Genomic DNA, 14,725 nt, shown 5'->3' with positions numbered 1-14,725 from the left:
CACACACACCTCATTTTCGCCATTTGTACGCTTGCCGGAATGAATTTCCCATCTTTGACGCAATTCTCCATCTCCAATTTCAGTACTAAAAAGGCGACGCTACTTCTTGCTGTGTCCCATCGCAAGTTACATTCAAGCCCTTATGACGCTGATCAAACAAGAGGTTGCAAATCAGCTTCAATCGCTTACTGCCATCTCAGTCGGTTGCAGAAGGTACCTCACCCTATGTCATACAATGGCGAGTTGCCGCTATTACCAAAGCGGCGGCGGCGCCGACGACGACGACAACCGCGAGGGTCTCTACCAGGGGTAGAAAATACATCACAAGAACTAAGTATTTCACGTCGGCATTCTCCGGAGACTGCCAAAAGCAGCAGTTTCTGGTGCCTACTTTAATAGCACCATTCGCACTATTCATTTGCGAGAGCACTTCTTTAATACCGCACCCATTCATAATTTTGTTATCCTTGACCGCTTTTTTCGAAAGGGCTACGGTAGAAGGGGCTTTTACAAAATTCATTTGCCCCCTGTGAGGATCGAACTCACGACCTCTGGTTTACTAGACCAGCGCTCTGCCACTGAGCTAAGGAGGCGCCGCCTAGCGCAATTTTCGGGTACTGTATTCTTGTGGACTAGTGAATCGGAGCCCTTCAGCTGGAAACGCACCGCATTAGCGACCATTATTTGTATTTAGTTAGCACAGCTGCTGCTTTCTTACACATCTCACACGATATCGATGTACGCCTAAAACTTCAAAACAACACATTTAATTCATTTCAGAGTTACTTTCAGCTTCAAAAACCATTCCTCTGATATTCATACGAAGCTAGGCATCGTCGTAACCCGTTACGTTCATTACGCAAGGCTCACGAGAGGGGCGCAGGTTGCATCCGCGTAGACACAAAATTTGGCGCCGCCCAGCGTGGGGCTCGAACCCACGACCCTGAGATTAAGAGTCTCATGCTCTACCGACTGAGCTAGCCGGGCTCCACACAACGCGTTACGAGCCATACAGTATTTACGCGACCTGCGACCCTCTATGGAAGAGCCTTTTGACTACAGCTTATTTCCTGCTGCCACAAATGAGCTACAATCCTATTCAATGAAAAATTGTCTCCGAAAGGCATCAAATCTACTTGAAATGATACGTGGCTATCAGCACCATTATTCAACACACATGCTCGACTGTGCGCAGACGCCTGTGGCGTAGCTCTTGGGTCCTGAGTCAGACGCAGTAGTTCCAAGAAAACTCTCCTGATCGGCACTGTGCCGAAAATTTCGCTACACAACCCCTTTGTCTTGCTTGAGCTTCAGGTAGACGCCGGTTTGCAGCCAGGAAGCGCACAGCAGCAACTTTCAACTAGTTTTGTAGTACTCAAACAACACAGTAAAACAGCATGCATCTTTTGCAGAACTGGAAAAACTCGACCGTGACAGGATTCGAACCTGCAATCTTCGGATCCGAAGTCCGACGCCTTATCCATTAGGCCACACGGTCACTGGCGCAATATGCTTCCCCACACACACCTCATTTTCGCCATTTGTACGCTTGCCGGAATGAATTTCCCATCTTTGACGCAATTCTCCATCTCCAATTTCAGTACTAAAAAGGCGACGCTACTTCTTGCTGTGTCCCATCGCAAGTTACATTCGAGCCCTTATGACGCTGATCAAACAAGAGGTTGCAAATCAGCTTCAATCGCTTACTGCCATCTCAGTCGGTTGCAGAAGGTACCTCACCCTATGTCATACAATGGCGAGTTGCCGCTATTACCAAAGCGGCGGCGGCGCCGACGACGACGACAACCGCGAGGGTCTCTACCAGGGGTAGAAAATACATCACAAGAACTAAGTATTTCACGTCGGCATTCTCCGGAGACTGCCAAAAGCAGCAGTTTCTGGTGCCTACTTTAATAGCACCATTCGCACTATTCATTTGCGAGAGCACTTCTTTAATACCGCACCCATTCATAATTTTTTTTATCCTTGACCGCTTTTTTCGAAAGGGCTACGGTAGAATGGGCTTTTACAAAATTCATTTGCCCCCTGTGAGGATCGAACTCACGACCTCTGGTTTACTAGACCAGCGCTCTGCCACTGAGCTAAGGAGGCGCCACCTAGCGCAATTTTCGGGTACTGTATTCTTGTGGACTAGTGAATCGGAGCCCTTCAGCTGGAAACGCACCGCATTAGCGACCATTATTTGTATTTAGTTAGCACAGCTGCTGCTTTCTTACACATCTCACACGATATCGATGTACGCCTAAAACTTCAAAACAACACATTTAATTCATTTCAGAGTTACTTTCAGCTTCAAAAACCATTCCTCTGATATTCATACGAAGCTAGGCATCGTCGTAACCCGTTACGTTCATTACGCAAGGCTCACGAGAGGGGCGCAGGTTGCATCCGCGTAGACACAAAATTTGGCGCCGCCCAGCGTGGGGCTCGAACCCACGACCCTGAGATTAAGAGTCTCATGCTCTACCGACTGAGCTAGCCGGGCTCCACACAACGCGTTACGAGCCATACAGTATTTATGCGACCTGCGACCCTCTATGGAAGATCCTTTTGACTACAGCTTATTTCCTGCTGCCACAAATGAGCTACAATCCTATTCAATGAAAAATTGTCTCCGAAAGGCATCAAATCTACTTGAAATGATACGTGGCTATCAGCACCATTATTCAACACACATGCTCGACTGTGCGCAGACGCCTGTGGCGTAGCTCTTGGGTCCTGAGTCAGACGCAGTAGTTCCAAGAAAACTCTCCTGATCGGCACTGTGCCGAAAATTTCGCTACACAACCCCTTTGTCTTGCTTGAGCTTCAGGTAGACGCCGGTTTGCAGCCAGGAAGCGCACAGCAGCAACTTTCAACTAGTTTTGTAGTACTCAAACAACACAGTAAAACAGCATGCATCTTTTGCAGAACTGGAAGAACTCGACCGTGACAGGATTCGAACCTGCAATCTTCGGATCCGAAGTCCGACGCCTTATCCATTAGGCCACACGGTCACTGGCGCAATATGCTTCCCCACACACACCTCATTGTCGCCATTTGTACGCTTGCCGGAATGAATTTCCCATCTTTGACGCAATTCTCCATCTCCAATTTCAGTACTAAAAAGGCGACGCTACTTCTTGCTGTGTCCCATCGCAAGTTACATTCAAGCCCTTATGACGCTGATCAAACAAGAGGTTGCAAATCAGCTTCAATCGCTTACTGCCATCTCAGTCGGTTGCAGAAGGTACCTCACCCTATGTCATACAATGGCGAGTTGCCGCTATTACCAAAGCGGCGGCGGCGCCGACGACGACGACAACCGCGAGGGTCTCTACCAGGGGTAGAAAATACATCACAAGAACTAAGTATTTCACGTCGGCATTCTCCGGAGACTGCCAAAAGCAGCAGTTTCTGGTGCCTACTTTAATAGCACCATTCGCACTATTCATTTGCGAGAGCACTTCTTTAATACCGCACCCATTCATAATTTTTTTTATCCTTGACCGCTTTTTTCGAAAGGGCTACGGTAGAAGGGGCTTTTACAAAATTCATTTGCCCCCTGTGAGGATCGAACTCACGACCTCTGGTTTACTAGACCAGCGCTCTGCCACTGAGCTAAGGAGGCGCCGCCTAGCGCAATTTTCGGGTACTGTATTCTTGTGGACTAGTGAATCGGAGCCCTTCAGCTGGAAACGCACCGCATTAGCGACCATTATTTGTATTTAGTTAGCACAGCTGCTGCTTTCTTACACATCTCACACGATATCGATGTACGCCTAAAACTTCAAAACAACACATTTAATTCATTTCAGAGTTACTTTCAGCTTCAAAAACCATTCCTCTGATATTCATACGAAGCTAGGCATCGTCGTAACCCGTTACGTTCATTACGCAAGGCTCACGAGAGGGGCGCAGGTTGCATCCGCGTAGACACAAAATTTGGCGCCGCCCAGCGTGGGGCTCGAACCCACGACCCTGAGATTAAGAGTCTCATGCTCTACCGACTGAGCTAGCCGGGCTCCACACTACGCGTTACGAGCCATACAGTATTTATGCGACCTGCGACCCTCTATGGAAGATCCTTTTGACTACAGCTTATTTCCTGCTGCCACAAATGAGCTACAATCCTATTCAATGAAAAATTGTCTCCGAAAGGCATCAAATCTACTTGAAATGATACGTGGCTATCAGCACCATTATTCAACACACATGCTCGACTGTGCGCAGACGCCTGTGGCGTAGCTCTTGGGTCCTGAGTCAGACGCAGTAGTTCCAAGAAAACTCTCCTGATCGGCACTGTGCCGAAAATTTCGCTACACAACCCCTTTGTCTTGTTTGAGCTTCAGGTAGACGCCGGTTTGCAGCCAGGAAGCGCACAGCAGCAACTTTCAACTAGTTTTGTAGTACTCAAACAACACAGTAAAACAGCATGCATCTTTTGCAGAACTGGAAAAACTCGACCGTGACAGGATTCGAACCTGCAATCTTCGGATCCGAAGTCCGACGCCTTATCCATTAGGCCACACGGTCACTGGCGCAATATGCTTCCCCACACACACCTCATTTTTGCCATTTGTACGCTTGCCGGAATGAATTTCCCATCTTTGACGCAATTCTCCATCTCCAATTTCAGTACTAAAAAGGCGACGCTACTTCTTGCTGTGTCCCATCGCAAGTTACATTCAAGCCCTTATGACGCTGATCAAACAAGAGGTTGCAAATCAGCTTCAATCGCTTACTGCCATCTCAGTCGGTTGCAGAAGGTACCTCACCCTATGTCATACAATGGCGAGTTGCCGCTATTACCAAAGCGGCGGCGGCGCCGACGACGACGACAACCGCGAGGGTCTCTACCAGGGGTAGAAAATACATCACAAGAACTAAGTATTTCACGTCGGCATTCTCCGGAGACTGCCAAAAGCAGCAGTTTCTGGTGCCTACTTTAATAGCACCATTCGCACTATTCATTTGCGAGAGCACTTCTTTAATACCGCACCCATTCATAATTTTTTTTATCCTTGACCGCTTTTTTCGAAAGGGCTACGGTAGAAGGGGCTTTTACAAAATCCATTTGCCCCCTGTGAGGATCGAACTCACGACCTCTGGTTTACTAGACCAGCGCTCTGCCACTGAGCTAAGGAGGCGCCGCCTAGCGCAATTTTCGGGTACTGTATTCTTGTGGACTAGTGAATCGGAGCCCTTCAGCTGGAAACGCACCGCATTAGCGACCATTATTTGTATTTAGTTAGCACAGCTGCTGCTTTCTTACACATCTCACACGATATCGATGTACGCCTAAAACTTCAAAACAACACATTTAATTCATTTCAGAGTTACTTTCAGCTTCAAAAACCATTCCTCTGATATTCATACGAAGCTAGGCATCGTCGTAACCCGTTACGTTCATTACGCAAGGCTCACGAGAGGGGCGCAGGTTGCATCCGCGTAGACACAAAATTTGGCGCCGCCCAGCGTGGGGCTCGAACCCACGACCCTGAGATTAAGAGTCTCATGCTCTACCGACTGAGCTAGCCGGGCTCCACACAACGCGTTACGAGCCATACAGTATTTATGCGACCTGCGACCCTCTATGGAAGATCCTTTTGACTACAGCTTATTTCCTGCTGCCACAAATGAGCTACAATCCTATTCAATGAAAAATTGTCTCCGAAAGGCATCAAATCTACTTGAAATGATACGTGGCTATCAGCACCATTATTCAACACACATGCTCGACTGTGCGCAGACGCCTGTGCCGTAGCTCTTGGGTCCTGAGTCAGACGCAGTAGTTCCAAGAAAACTCTCCTGATCGGCACTGTGCCGAAAATTTCGCTACACAACCCCTTTGTCTTGCTTGAGCTTCAGGTAGACGCCGGTTTGCAGCCAGGAAGCGCACAGCAGCAACTTTCAACTAGTTTTGTAGTACTCAAACAACACAGTAAAACAGCATGCATCTTTTGCAGAACTGGAAAAACTCGACCGTGACAGGATTCGAACCTGCAATCTTCGGATCCGAAGTCCGACGCCTTATCCATTAGGCCACACGGTCACTGGCGCAATATGCTTCCCCACACACACCTCATTTTCGCCATTTGTACGCTTGCCGGAATGAATTTCCCATCTTTGACGCAATTCTCCATCTCCAATTTCAGTACTAAAAAGGCGACGCTACTTCTTGCTGTGTCCCATCGCAAGTTACATTCGAGCCCTTATGACGCTGATCAAACAAGAGGTTGCAAATCAGCTTCAATCGCTTACTGCCATCTCAGTCGGTTGCAGAAGGTACCTCACCCTATGTCACACAATGGCGAGTTGCCGCTATTACCAAAGCGGCGGCGGCGCCGACGACGACGACAACCGCGAGGGTCTCTACCAGGGGTAGAAAATACATCACAAGAACTAAGTATTTCACGTCGGCATTCTCCGGAGACTGCCAAAAGCAGCAGTTTCTGGTGCCTACTTTAATAGCACCATTCGCACTATTCATTTGCGAGAGCACTTCTTTAATACCGCACCCATTCATAATTTTTTTTATCCTTGACCGCTTTTTTCGAAAGGGCTACGGTAGAATGGGCTTTTACAAAATTCATTTGCCCCCTGTGAGGATCGAACTCACGACCTCTGGTTTACTAGACCAGCGCTCTGCCACTGAGCTAAGGAGGCGCCACCTAGCGCAATTTTCGGGTACTGTATTCTTGTGGACTAGTGAATCGGAGCCCTTCAGCTGGAAACGCACCGCATTAGCGACCATTATTTGTATTTAGTTAGCACAGCTGCTGCTTTCTTACACATCTCACACGATATCGATGTACGCCTAAAACTTCAAAACAACACATTTAATTCATTTCAGAGTTACTTTCAGCTTCAAAAACCATTCCTCTGATATTCATACGAAGCTAGGCATCGTCGTAACCCGTTACGTTCATTACGCAAGGCTCACGAGAGGGGCGCAGGTTGCATCCGCGTAGACACAAAATTTGGCGCCGCCCAGCGTGGGGCTCGAACCCACGACCCTGAGATTAAGAGTCTCATGCTCTACCGACTGAGCTAGCCGGGCTCCACACAACGCGTTACGAGCCATACAGTATTTATGCGACCTGCGACCCTCTATGGAAGATCCTTTTGACTACAGCTTATTTCCTGCTGCCACAAATGAGCTACAATCCTATTCAATGAAAAATTGTCTCCGAAAGGCATCAAATCTACTTGAAATGATACGTGGCTATCAGCACCATTATTCAACACACATGCTCGACTGTGCGCAGACGCCTGTGGCGTAGCTCTTGGGTCCTGAGTCAGACGCAGTAGTTCCAAGAAAACTCTCCTGATCGGCACTGTGCCGAAAATTTCGCTACACAACCCCTTTGTCTTGCTTGAGCTTCAGGTAGACGCCGGTTTGCAGCCAGGAAGCGCACAGCAGCAACTTTCAACTAGTTTTGTAGTACTCAAACAACACAGTAAAACAGCATGCATCTTTTGCAGAACTGGAAAAACTCGACCGTGACGGGATTCGAACCTGCAATCTTCGGATCCGAAGTCCGACGCCTTATCCATTAGGCCACACGGTCACTGGCGCAATATGCTTCCCCACACACACCTCATTTTCGCCATTTGTACGCTTGCCGGAATGAATTTCCCATCTTTGACGCAATTCTCCATCTCCAATTTCAGTACTAAAAAGGCGACGCTACTTCTTGCTGTGTCCCATCGCAAGTTACATTCAAGCCCTTATGACGCTGATCAAACAAGAGGTTGCAAATCAGCTTCAATCGCTTACTGCCATCTCAGTCGGTTGCAGAAGGTACCTCACCCTATGTCATACAATGGCGAGTTGCCGCTATTACCAAAGCGGCGGCGGCGCCGACGACGACGACAACCGCGAGGGTCTCTACCAGGGGTAGAAAATACATCACAAGAACTAAGTATTTCACGTCGGCATTCTCCGGAGACTGCCAAAAGCAGCAGTTTCTGGTGCCTACTTTAATAGCACCATTCGCACTATTCATTTGCGAGAGCACTTCTTTAATACCGCACCCATTCATAATTTTTTTTATCCTTGACCGCTTTTTTCGAAAGGGCTACGGTAGAAGGGGCTTTTACAAAATTCATTTGCCCCCTGTGAGGATCGAACTCACGACCTCTGGTTTACTAGACCAGCGCTCTGCCACTGAGCTAAGGAGGCGCCGCCTAGCGCAATTTTCGGGTACTGTATTCTTGTGGACTAGTGAATCGGAGCCCTTCAGCTGGAAACGCACCGCATTAGCGACCATTATTTGTATTTAGTTAGCACAGCTGCTGCTTTCTTACACATCTCACACGATATCGATGTACGCCTAAAACTTCAAAACAACACATTTAATTCATTTCAGAGTTACTTTCAGCTTCAAAAACCATTCCTCTGATATTCATACGAAGCTAGGCATCGTCGTAACCCGTTACGTTCATTACGCAAGGCTCACGAGAGGGGCGCAGGTTGCATCCGCGTAGACACAAAATTTGGCGCCGCCCAGCGTGGGGCTCGAACCCACGACCCTGAGATTTTTTTTTTTTTTTTTTTTTTTTTTTTACAGGTATGTGGCTGGATAACAAGTGGATAGACGCTTCATCTCTCTCGCCGTCAGGTGTTGCCGTGAATCATACTTAACGTAGCTTTCTGCACGCGTCAGCGTAGCGTCAGTCGAGCAAAGTCGAGACAAGTCGCATAAGAGGAGCAACAAAAACGCGCGATTCCGGTACCGGGAATCGAACCCGGGCCTCCTGGGTGAGAGCCAGGTATCCTAGCCACTTTTTTTTTTTTTTTTTTTTTTTTTTTTTTTTTTTTTTTTTTTTCTCGGGACCTTTGCCTTTCGTGGGCAAGTGCTCTACCATCTTTTTTTTTTTTTTTTTTTTTTTTTTTTTTTTTTTTATCGAATGCTCTACGACTTTTTTTTTTTTTTTTTTATTTTTTACGCCTTAACAACTATTTTTTTTTTTTTTTTTTTTTTTTCTGCAGTCGAATGCTCTACGACTTTTTTTTTTTTTTTATTTTTTTTATTTTTTTTTTGTATGCACTAGAGTGCTTGGCAGCCGGTGGCAAAGCGGGCAGGGGTCGCAATCCGGAGGCCTGGCCACGATGCCACCGCCATACCCCGCACCCAGTGCATGGTTTTGTGATTTGATTTGATTGTTACGTATTTATTATTATATTTTGTTTAACCTGCAATGGGGCGTCATGTACGTTCCATTATTTGTATAGATATAAACAAAATGATAAAAAGAAATCCATGTCTGGTCTTTGGAGGACGCAGCACACCATGAATCCAGCACAGCACATACTCAAAGTTGGTCTTCACGTAGAATAATTTTCCCAGTTTCCATGTCGTTGATTAGTATTGTGCATTCGGTTTCCCGATGATTGATTGTGGATTGCTGCTTCTCAAAACCCTGAGCATGCCATGCGTCGGAAGAGGAGCGCTGGTAACGTAGTGACACCATAGAGCAGGGACATGCCAAACAACCATTTCCCGTTTTGGAAAGCCTCTTGATAGGAAGAATAGAAGCTGCTGAAAACTCCTGGTTCGTACTAAATCGTCGTGCAGCTTTGATGAAAGATAACGCGAAATGAAAGGAAACAAATGAGGAGCCTCTTCTGGGTGTCGCCCTGCGGAACCAAAAGTAAAGTGCTGTCATTTGAACATGAAAAGGAAATCCAAAGACAAGTAAATGTTCGAGGCCGAGTGCACAGTGCACTCTGTACCGTCGTTTGACCCATGATGCAAATCACCCACAGCTGATGGTGCGGAGCCGACCAAATCCATGGAACCAATAACAATTTAACAAAGTAGTGAAAAAGAAAAGATAAGAAAAGAAAAACTCCGTCCAATGGATCTGTAAACTTAAAGTCTTCCATCACTTAAAGCAATAGTAAGAAAATTTTGAAACTGTTCTTTATACTGTCGCAACTTCTTAATCGCATAGTACTCTTCGATGAGGTACATCTGATAATCGTGTAGCGTTGGCGTTGTATGGACAAGCATGTAATAGACGAACTGGCCCATGAGCCAGACATAACTATTATTCTTAGATTGAGGATAAAGCTGCCAGTCTGGTTGGAGCGCGTCTTGAAGTTGAATGGAAGTATCCGACGTCCTATTAATGACAGCGAGTTTCTTTCGTGTCCACTGCCATATTTGTGTTTGATCCCTGCAGTGGAAGAGATGCGGCAGCGTTTCCACTAGGTTACACTTCTCACAAAACGGGGTGGGCCGCAGCTTGATTTTGTGCAATTTCTCTCCAGTGGGAATCACCTCATTGACAGCGTCATACCAAACAGCTCGAACTCTGGAGCGAAGGAGCGGAAAACTAATGTTCTTCCAGACATTTCTCCAGTTTTTGCCTAAATATTTCTTCTCAATTGGATTATCCAGCTGCCGTTTAGTAAGAGCAAGATAGGTCGCCGCCGTGTTGAACGGATGCGGGTTGTCCTGAACATAGCTGAGCTCCACATAATACCGCCGGATATAGCCAAGCTCAGGATGAATGTGTCCCACAGACGTTGGCGCAGACAAGTCCTTTGGACGTAAGGTGTTGAAAAGCCGTGCAGTGAGACTATTTGGGTTACTGAGTAGTATGCGGGAAGTACGAGTTAAAAAAGTCGCCACACATTGGGATTCAACGTCTTTGACGCCTAAGCCACCTCGGGAACGAAGTAACGAGGTAGCTTTAAAGGAAACTTTAAAGATGTTCCCTCTCCAGACATACCAGCAAGCAAGTGCTAAAATTTTTTTCGCAATGGCTGTCGGGATTGGTAAAACAGCGGCAGTGTGATAGAGCTTACTGAAAACGTAACTATTAATAAACTGTGCCCTCTGCATCCGGTCTAAAGACCGCATGTTATGTTCTTTGATCACCGCACGTAAGATGGTAAGCTTGCGTTCCCAATTCACGTGGAGCATGGCGTGGGGGTTCGGTAATATAACCAGGCCTAGATGCCGCAGGTCTTCGGTCCTGTCCAACCAAGAAATATCGATGGAATTGGGGTTGCGACCTAACGGCATGATTTTGGACTTTCGCTCATTAAGTCTAGCGCCACAAGCGACAGAGTACTGATGGACAATCCGACGAACTGACCCCAGCTCTTCGGTGTTAGTAATAAGCACACTGATATCGTCGGCATAGGCGTGGCAGACCGTTTTGGTGTTTAACGTTTGCAACCCGTGTAAAGTTACGTAAAACTTTTTAAGAAGTGGCTCTATAGCGATCGAGAATAACGTCATAGAAAGGGGACACCCTTGTCGCACTGCTTGTCGTATGGGCACAGGGGCGGTTAACTGGCCGTTAACCTTCACGCGTGAAGACGTTCCGCAGATACATTTCTGAATAAGCTGTCGAAAACGCTGGTTGAATCCCATTTTACTCATTGTGCGCAATAAAAATCCGTGATTAAATCTTGCAAACGCCTTATCGAAGTCGAGAAACAATAACGCCAAATCAGTGTTGGTAATCCAAGTTAAATAAGTCAGGTCGCGATATTCACACAAGGCATTCAACATCGGCCGACCACTGACTGCACCCGTCTGATAAGGGCCAAGTACTTTGCCAAGAAGTACTTTAAGCCTGGTGTTTATAATCCTAGTCAAGATCTTGAAATCAGAGTTAAGCAACGTAATTGGCCGAAAGTCATTTAACATAGTCGGATTGGATGTTTTAGGAACCAGGACAACCATTCCTTCCGTGAACTGCGGGGGGAAGGCAGCATGCGATAACAGTTCGTTATACATGGCGGTCAATTCGTCGCCGATCACATCCCAGAACCGTGAATAAAATTCGACCGGCAAGCCGTCTAAGCCGGCAGCTTTGTTCTTGGCAGCGCACGCGAGGATGGACTTAACTTCAGAATTGGTGACATTGGCCAAGAGAGCAGCGTTATCATCCTGATCCACTGTGGAGGCGATGTCGTTTAAAAAATCATCCCCCGCCGATAGATCGGTATCTGACTCGGAATAATGTTGTCGAAAATAATTGAAGACATGCGTCTTGATAGCACCCTGTTCATTGTACAGATTCCCGCCAGCATCCTTCAGATGAGCAATAATTTTTTGTTTACCACGTTTGGTTTCCCGTATGAGATGGAATAACGATGCAGACTCGTGGGAGACGTCATCAAAAGAGCGCGATCGGACCCGAGTGCCAACAAGTGCTTCACGAACTAAAGCAGTAATTTTGGCTTTGATACGCTTGATGCGGATCAGGTTGTCGGACAAAGCAGATGGATCGCTGTACAGCTGGCGTAAACCGAGGAAATAAAATTCTAGAGACCGTTTCCTCCAATAAGCCCTGGTCCTGGCAAACTGGCAAATACATTTCTTAATCCGCGGCTTAACAAACTCCGTCCACCAAAGAACGCGCTCCCTATACCGAGCTTGCCTCTGGAGGCACTGCTGCCAGGTGTCAACGAGGCAACGCCGTAAATCCGCTTCATCGAGCAGCGAGACATTCAGCTGCCACGTGCCGCGTCCCAAAAATGTCTTCTGCCGCACATGCCGAATCGTTAGATGGTATGCGGAGTGGTCACTGAAACTGAGCGGCCATAGTTCACAATCACGAATGGTATGCAAAAGATCTTGAGAAACATAAAACCTATCCAGACGGCTAGAAGAAGCAGCGCTCACATAGGTATATCCCATCGTGTGTGGTCGAAGGTGACACCAACTATCCTGTAAATGCAGTCCATCTGTTAACGTTAGTAGCTCGGGACAAAAATTAAAATGCGGACTTTGATCTTCGTTGCGTAAAACGCAGTTGAAATCCCCACCCAGGATGATCTTCAGTCGAACGTTCGGCAATAAGGTCACAACTTCAGCCCTAAAAAATTCACTTCTGTCCCTTCTGCCAGCGGACCCTGTCGGGGCGTACACGTTCAGGAGAAGCAAATCCTGTAATTGGGCGGCAATGCCGCGTCCCGTTTCTAAAATCGCTGTAGGTTGGTAAACGATGCCAGCTTTGAATAAAATCGCAGTACCCGCCTCAGTGCCAAGATTTAATATGGCATCATACCCAGGTATTTCTCCAACCTTGGGGGACACAACTTCTTGGAAGAAAACTATATCTATATCGGCGGCATATAGATAGTCGGTCAAGCATTTAAGTTTGACATCGGATGCGATCCTATTCAAATTAACTGTGGCTAGTTTATAATCTTGCATGGTGGGGATAGAAAGGGTCCGTGTTATTCACTTTCGTCTGCCCAAGACTTCTCGGCTGGCGTATGCTGATGGCCAGTATCCATCAGCTCAGGACTCGGACGGTCGACATGCATCTCCATATCGGCCTCCCCCACGTGGCGCGCGACGGAACCCATTTCATCTGTGCCGCCGCGTTCACTGCCGTCTTTTCGGATCTGCTTTATTGTGCGCTGCAGTTTCTTTTCCAGAGTGCGGATCTCCTCCGCACTCTGCTTCCGTGCCGACCGCTTAGATTTCCCAGGTCTTGGGGGAGGTGCGTCGGCGTCAGAAACGGTTTTGACGTCCGTCAAGAGACTGTGCGTAGACCCTTCCTCAGATAGGTCACTGCCGAGAGGAAGGGGCGTGGGGGGCGCAACGTCAGGGGGGCAAGAAACGCGCGACCTCTCGCCACCATCCGACAACTGTTTCAGCTCGACGGACGTAGTTGGAGTAGGGACGGGAGTCGGTCCTGCATGGTCGGCACGAAGGCCGACAGTCGGGGAAACCTGCAGGTGTGCAGCGTGGCTGTCGATATCGGTGACATCACTACGAACGGGACATTCGGGGGTTGCCGCAGAGTTGTTGACAATGACCGCGCCGGCGTCTGGGGTCACCGCAGCCTGTTGGTGGAGCGTCGGTTGTGTCGTAGACGACTCCATCAATGTCTGCGCGTAAGACAACCGATTGCCATCGTGCCCATCGAGAGGTGTAAGACGATGTTGCATTCCTCGGCGACCCGCCCGGACACGGGGACAAGCAGATTTTAAATGGTCGGTAGAACCACATATTACGCAAGTTCGCGGTTGTCCTTCGTACATCACCAGCGCTCGAAAACCCTGCACCAAAATGTTGGACGGGATGTGCTTCGATAAATCAATTTTCGCATTCCGAACGCCGTTATCAACATTGAAATGTTTGTAACCCCTCCATTGCTCGGCATGAATTTGCAAGACATTACCATAGGGAGACAAAGCTTGCCGAATTCTATCGAAGCTAACTTCGAAAGGCAGATTAAATATACGGACGGTTCGTAGCCCTAGTCCAGCATGACTAACAGATACTTTACAAATTTCGCCTTTAGAATTCACAAAATCCGCAGTGCCTTCCGTGAGGGTCATAATACGAACGCAAGGATCGTCACTAATCAATTTTACATAAACAGCGTTCGCAAGAAAATCATACGAAAACCCAAGAACTTCGTCATCCCGCAGTCCTAATCGATCGTAAAACCAGTCAATGAGTTCGTGAACCTGTGGTCGAGCATATCCATACGGAAATCCAAATCGTAGCGTGTAACGTCTCAACTCATCCTCCATCACTTTCGTGAAGTAGTACTTACAGTACCAACAGCGGCGTGCGCTCTTAAGCACAGGCGAAGCGACCACCACCGCACGTCTGCACACGGCCGCGGCCGCGGCGGAACTGAGATTAAGAGTCTCATGCTCTACCGACTGAGCTAGCCGGGCTCCACACAACGCGTTACGAGCCATACAGTATTTATGCGACCTGCGACCCTC

At 47.6% G+C, this 14,725-nt stretch overlaps 16 non-coding genes across 16 annotated transcripts; all 16 read right to left on the bottom strand.

Annotated features, from left to right (window-relative positions):
- Positions 1-521: 521 nt before the first annotated feature.
- On the bottom strand, positions 522-593 carry Trnat-agu. Its single transcript has one exon. It is a non-coding gene; the product is annotated as a tRNA-Thr (tRNA).
- Positions 594-914: 321 nt separating this feature from the next.
- On the bottom strand, positions 915-987 carry Trnak-cuu. Its single transcript has one exon. It is a non-coding gene; the product is annotated as a tRNA-Lys (tRNA).
- Positions 988-1,425: 438 nt separating this feature from the next.
- Trnar-ucg lies at positions 1,426-1,498 on the bottom strand. Its single transcript has one exon. It is a non-coding gene; the product is annotated as a tRNA-Arg (tRNA).
- A 542-nt stretch (positions 1,499-2,040) lies between these two features.
- Positions 2,041-2,112, bottom strand: Trnat-agu. The gene has a single exon. It is a non-coding gene; the product is annotated as a tRNA-Thr (tRNA).
- Positions 2,113-2,433: 321 nt separating this feature from the next.
- On the bottom strand, positions 2,434-2,506 carry Trnak-cuu. Its single transcript has one exon. It is a non-coding gene; the product is annotated as a tRNA-Lys (tRNA).
- Positions 2,507-2,944: 438 nt separating this feature from the next.
- Trnar-ucg lies at positions 2,945-3,017 on the bottom strand. Its single transcript has one exon. It is a non-coding gene; the product is annotated as a tRNA-Arg (tRNA).
- A 542-nt stretch (positions 3,018-3,559) lies between these two features.
- Trnat-agu lies at positions 3,560-3,631 on the bottom strand. Its single transcript has one exon. It is a non-coding gene; the product is annotated as a tRNA-Thr (tRNA).
- A 321-nt stretch (positions 3,632-3,952) lies between these two features.
- Trnak-cuu lies at positions 3,953-4,025 on the bottom strand. Its single transcript has one exon. It is a non-coding gene; the product is annotated as a tRNA-Lys (tRNA).
- Positions 4,026-4,463: 438 nt separating this feature from the next.
- Trnar-ucg lies at positions 4,464-4,536 on the bottom strand. Its single transcript has one exon. It is a non-coding gene; the product is annotated as a tRNA-Arg (tRNA).
- Positions 4,537-5,078: 542 nt separating this feature from the next.
- Positions 5,079-5,150, bottom strand: Trnat-agu. Its single transcript has one exon. It is a non-coding gene; the product is annotated as a tRNA-Thr (tRNA).
- A 321-nt stretch (positions 5,151-5,471) lies between these two features.
- Trnak-cuu lies at positions 5,472-5,544 on the bottom strand. Its single transcript has one exon. It is a non-coding gene; the product is annotated as a tRNA-Lys (tRNA).
- Positions 5,545-5,982: 438 nt separating this feature from the next.
- Positions 5,983-6,055, bottom strand: Trnar-ucg. The gene has a single exon. It is a non-coding gene; the product is annotated as a tRNA-Arg (tRNA).
- Positions 6,056-6,597: 542 nt separating this feature from the next.
- Positions 6,598-6,669, bottom strand: Trnat-agu. The gene has a single exon. It is a non-coding gene; the product is annotated as a tRNA-Thr (tRNA).
- A 321-nt stretch (positions 6,670-6,990) lies between these two features.
- Trnak-cuu lies at positions 6,991-7,063 on the bottom strand. The gene has a single exon. It is a non-coding gene; the product is annotated as a tRNA-Lys (tRNA).
- A 438-nt stretch (positions 7,064-7,501) lies between these two features.
- Positions 7,502-7,574, bottom strand: Trnar-ucg. Its single transcript has one exon. It is a non-coding gene; the product is annotated as a tRNA-Arg (tRNA).
- A 542-nt stretch (positions 7,575-8,116) lies between these two features.
- Positions 8,117-8,188, bottom strand: Trnat-agu. Its single transcript has one exon. It is a non-coding gene; the product is annotated as a tRNA-Thr (tRNA).
- Between the last annotated feature and the right edge of the window lie 6,537 nt (positions 8,189-14,725).

Source organism: Schistocerca americana, chromosome 7 (assembly GCF_021461395.2).
Source record: "Schistocerca americana isolate TAMUIC-IGC-003095 chromosome 7, iqSchAmer2.1, whole genome shotgun sequence".
Taxonomy (NCBI): Eukaryota; Metazoa; Arthropoda; class Insecta; order Orthoptera; family Acrididae; genus Schistocerca; species Schistocerca americana.
This window is presented reverse-complemented; position numbering and strand designations above follow the sequence as displayed.